Genomic DNA, 5,898 nt, shown 5'->3' with positions numbered 1-5,898 from the left:
CTCCGTGATTGGCTACAGCGTCCGGGCGAAACGTCCGTTGATTGGCTGCTTCTTACGTCAATTAGCTCTGCCCCTGTCCAGAGCTGCGTTCTGATTGGTCTGTCACCGAGGTTCTTGTGACGCGCTGGGGCTGTAGGATGCACTCGTAACGGTTACGAGCGTACGCCGAAGCCACCGCGGGTAGGCGGGGTCAGTGTTGAAATGAAGACGTTTATCGCCCCGGTGGGAGTGCTTTGAAAGCTTTACACGACGAGCACGGCTCAAACTACGGATACAACCAAAGCTGGGCACAGTTGAGATACAAATAATTTGCTAAATTCAATATGTTTTCAAGTTACCACACAACCAGCCGAGTGCCCCGTCGTGAATAACGAGCGCCACATGATTCGAGTACAGCAGGGATGCTTGAATGAGTTCCAGGAGGAGTCTCCAGCAGAATCTGAATCAGCTTCACTGGCCAAGTATGTTTGTGCACACAAGGAATTTGACTCTGGTTTCTGGTGTCTGACAATACACAATACAAATAACAATATTCAGGGAGGTAGACGTGAATATATCTTATATTAAGAAGGAAAAAAAACTACAATTAAGCACATAGGTGACTAAACCGGCAACAACCACAAGAACTCATATTTACTGCTCCACTGTTGGATCTTGTTTTAAGAGGAATTAAAAAAGAAAAAAAAATCCATACATAATAATAATAAACCTCAAGTTTAATAAAGCCTATGACACATACCTACAAACTTATACTGAGCCCAGAATTGAATTAGCAACTAGGAGCAGTGAGGAACATCCCTCAGGGCTGCACAAGTGCCAACAGGTAATTATTCCAGCATATAAAAACTGCACATATTGAAAAGAGAGTGGGAGGAACAAAGGGTTAACAGCAGGCCAACTACTCATTTGGGCAATCTAGCAGGTTAATCTTGCCAGGACTGAACCTGCAGGAAGCTGTGCAAACTTCACACTGCAGAAAATAAGTAAATAAACGCAACACAAGGGAGGAGGTTGTCGTTTATTCCGTCCTTGGCCTCATGCAACAGATTGTTTGGTTTTTGAGTAAAAAAATACAAAACAATGAGGAAGTTTTTGTTTTCATGAAAATACAAAGAGTCCGGTGGTTTCCCACATGACATGAGTAATGAGTAACATGTATTACATTAGCCCTGCCTGGACCCAAACTCTCACTAGGCACAGCTCCATAAAAATTATGACAGTACATATAAATGTCTCCAAACTGTTTTATGGTGGTAAAAAAAAAATCTTCTTTTTAATTAATATATTGAAGAATGAATTGAGGTTTAGAGATTTATCTACAGTCTGATGATAAGGTAGATCCAAAAGCTTTTCTTTTGTAAAGCAACCTCAGCTGTTTGGAGGAAGTAAAGCAGAGTTTGACCTTTTTCCCTTTCATTGCTCATTCTTCACACAACTGTGTCGTACAAATGAATATACAACATAATAACGCAACACAACACAACCTCCTGAGAGTGAAGCTCAGACGCTGGCGCTTTCTCACCTGAAGAGAAATGAACTGTGTGTCAGTGTTGGACTGTCAGACATTGAAAAGGTGTAAAAGGGATGCATTTCTGAAGCAGTGGTGCCTTACTCGCACTGTATAAGAGTTTGTTTAAACAAAAAATAATAATAATAATAACCACACAACACAAAGATAGGAGAATACAACGTTAACTAGAAAAAACATTTCCAAGAATGGAAATGGTGTGAATGCTGAAAGCAATGCTGAATGAGCTGAAGAAATTGTTGAAACAATGCTGAATGAGCTGAAGAAAGAAAGAAAGAAAGAAAGAAAGAAAGAAAGAAAGAAAGAAAGAAAGAAAGAAAGAAAGAAAGAAAAAAGAAAAGGACAGAAGGAAAGAAAGAAAATGGGAAGGGTAGATGGAGAAAGAAAGAAAGAAAGAAAGAAAGAAGAGAGAAAAAAGAAAAGGACAGAAGGAAAGAAAGAAAATGGGAAGGGTAGATGGAGAAAGAAAGAAAGAAAGAAAGAAAGAAAGAAAGAAAGAAAGAAAGAAAGAAAGAAAGAAAGAAAGAAAGAAAGAAAGAAAGAAAGAAAAAGACACAGAGAGAAGGGTAGATAGAGAAAGAAAAAGGTAAGAAAAACAGAATAATAGAAGATAAAGAGAATAGAGAATGAATGAAAGAGACAGAGGGGTAGTAAGAAAGAAGGAAAGAAATTGGGGTGGATAAATGAAAGAGAGATATATACAGAGAGCGGTAGAAAGAAAGAAAGAAAGAAAGAAAGAAAGAAAGAAAGAAAGAAAGAAATGGGGTAGAAACAAAGAAAGAGAAAATGAGTAGAAAGAAAGACAGAAAGAAAGAAGGAAACAAAGAAGTAAAAAGAAATGGGGTAGAAGAAAGAAAGAAAGAAGAAAAAGAGAGAGGGGGATGATAGATAGAAAGAGGTAGATGGATGGATGGATAGAGAGGGAAAGATAGAAAGAAGTTATGTAAAAGGAGGAGTAAGGAGGAGTAGAAAGTAGAAGGAGTAAAAGAAAGAAAGAAAGAAAAAGAGAGAAAAAAGAGACAAAGGGTTCGAAAAAAGAGATAGATAGATAGATAGATAGATAGATAGATAGATAGATAGATAGATAGATAGATAGATAGATAGATAGATAGATAGATAGATAGATAGATAGATAGATAGATAGATAGATAGATAGATAGATAGATAGATAGTTGTAGAAACCTGGAGCAACTCTTTCACCATCAAATTACAAATAAAAATGTGAATAACAAAGACACGCAAAGAAATAAAAATGTAGGCTGCAGTGAATAGAGCTTGGGTTGGGTTGGGTTCAGGCCGGGGGATTAAAGAAGAGAGTTTAAATGCATGTATAAAGATGTTTAGTTAGATAGTCAGTGTATCAGTGAATCAGTGTGTGTGATGGCGGGATGGGGAAAGCTGGGCTTATCCGTTGTCATTTTGTGTTTCTCCCTCAGGATTAGACTTGTGTCTTATTAATGAAAAACTCATCAGATATCAGAACAGCTCCCTAAGGAACCAACCAGCGTTATGAGACACAGGTCAGATTAAAACCCTGTTTAAAGACTCTCTCTCTCTCTCTCTCTCTCTCTCTCTCTCTATGTGTGTGTGTGTGTGTGTGTGTGTGTGTGTGTGTGTGAGGATGTCACAGAAGGATGGAGAGTGTGAGTGAGCAGAAGACAGGCAGGCAGCAGAGTGGTATTTAATTTTCCAAGATGAGGGATTATCACTGGCAGAATTTGATCGTCGAGGCTCTGATCTCAGGATGTTCAATCACAGCTTATCCCAAATATTAAACTCTCTGTCTTTTGTCCCCTAGCTCTCCCCTCAATCCGTCTCACACACACACACACACACACACACACACACACACACACACACACACACACACACACACACACACACACACATTGCCACACTATGCAGATGCTTGCCGAGCTTCTCATTGAGGAAAGTAGCTCACTGAGCCTATGTACTGTCAGGGTGTTGTGTGTGTGATTGTTCAGCCACCTGGTCACCTCAGGGGATGGGTGAGGAGGGGGGATGTGGGGGAGGGGGCAAGGGTGAGTATGTGTGTGTGTATGTGGGAGAGAAGGGGAGAGGGGGGGTGGGGGGGGTCTCTGGTGCAGCGATGCAAAGCTTTAGCGTCTTATGGAGGCAGCTAAAGAGAGTAAATTAAAAAACTGTTACGTCTAATCCGGAGCACCGAAGAACAAGTGGCACACACTCCAAAATCTGATCCTTCGTGTTTACATGGATCTGGATGAGCTTAAACACACACACACACACACACACACACAGAGAGAGAGAGGCTGACACACACACACACACACACACACACACACACACTACAACATTCCCTCTCAAATGACATACACACATGCGCTGCAAACTTACACACACATATTCCCTGCTGCTAAATACTCAGTGATTGTGTACCAGGCCGGATGGAGGGAGGGAGTGAGGGAGGGAAGGAGGGAGGGATGGCAGAAAGAGGGGAGGGTAGGGTGGGGTGGGAAGGGGAGGGGAGGGGGGGTACAAGGCCCTGATCTGCACTCTCATTTTCAGCCTGGAGATCTGCACCCGGGACATCTGGGTCACATCATTACTGCAATCTTCTGCTTGTTCATTCCCAGCTTTACGGGGCTTAGAGTGACAGACCTGCACACACACACACACACACACACACACACACACACACACACACACACACACACACACACACACACACAAAGGACACACACAGACACACACACACACACACAAAGGACACACATATACATAGGCTACATAGATACAGACATATACAGCATGTCACAGTTGTGAACAGTGAAACAGATCACATCTGAAATAGAGTAAATGTTGAAAAAATACAGATGATAAACTATAGTAAAGAAACTGAACAGTGTGTTCTTGCTGTTTAAAGATGTGTGTGTGTGCAGTGTGTGTATGCCAAATTAAAGTCATAATGTGTGTGTCTGACAAATTAAAGTCTTAAAATGTGAATGAATGGATTAAATGATCTTTAGAGTGACCAGAGATGGACCTGCACCTGTACCAAACTGTTTGATGCAGTCACGTCGCCCTCTAGTGGCAGAAACCTGGTTTTACAACCGGAGTGATAAATCCACCGAGTGGGCAACAGGGGGCGCTGCTGAGCAACAGAGCAAAGAGGTAGGTTGATCAAAATATACACATACATAGGCTGCTGTAACTTCTCACAAATGATAATATTCATCTTTACTAGTGGTTGTTAATGATTTAAGATGGTGAAATAATAGCTATCAAGCAGATAAAATATGTAAAAAACCAAATGAATAACAGATTTTTAACTAATCAATGTAGTGAGTAATCCACACCATTAAAAGTTTGCAGTGAAAGATGTATTTTCATACTTAAGATTCACAAGAATATGCACATATAATATCACACACGTCGTGTTTACTGAACATATTCATGTCAGTTGTGTTCTCCGTTGTCTCTTGTGAACAGGGCCGGCCCTAGGATTTTGGTGGCCCCCTAAACAAGATTTTTGTTTGTGGCCCTGCACTCTAAGCGCAAACACCAAATCACTGGTTAAAACTGAATACAGACATGTTTATGCCCTCTGAGGTTTGAGGCCATTTTCTCGACTTTTACATATTTTCTTAAATTTATCTTTTTAAGATACTTGCAGATGTAACAATAGGCCTACTCAAGTGTTTTATGTTTAAATATTAGAACCTCCGCTGTAAGCACACTGAGGCCAATTTCAATTTGTCCTAGAACACTGTATAAAGAAATAATTTAGGCCAAATGCTGGAAATTTGAGGTCTGCTTTTTGAAAAATTTCAAATCCCTTGTGAAAACACACCTTCAGTCATGAGAATGAACTGTTTTGGTGCTTGAAATAGGATATGAATACAGTAATTATAGATAAGTGTAGAAAACAAGTCTAAAATGAAATTTTGTAAGATTGTTTTTTGAGCACAAATGTTGTCATTCTGCCGTTCTATGTTCACCAAATGTCTCAAATGTGAGATAAAAGAAGCTGAATATTGACTTCAAATTACATATAAAGCTCATAGCTGCACGTGCAGACCTCAGGATGTTTAAATGACTTGAATGAACCCCGGTACCTTTCTGATCATGTGGCCCCCCACCTAAACAACCGCATACAGTGTTTATGCCAGGGGCCGGTCCTGCTTGTGAACACGTCCAGGGTGTAAAACGACACAGGAAGCAAGATGCCAGTAACTTCCAGAGCCTACCATGAGTATTTTTAGAGTAGTAGTAGTAGTAGTAGGCTACAGCTGCCTCCTGAATATACCACACACGCGCGTTACATAGAGGTGGGGGGGGATCTCTCTGTGACGTCGTTGCAAGCACGTGCTGTAAGTAAGTAAGCCTCG

Source organism: Trachurus japonicus, chromosome 19 (genome assembly GCF_045865225.1).
Source record: "Trachurus japonicus isolate A0001 chromosome 19, Traja_1.0".
NCBI lineage: Eukaryota > Metazoa > Chordata > Actinopteri > Carangiformes > Carangidae > Trachurus > Trachurus japonicus.
This window is presented reverse-complemented; position numbering follows the sequence as displayed.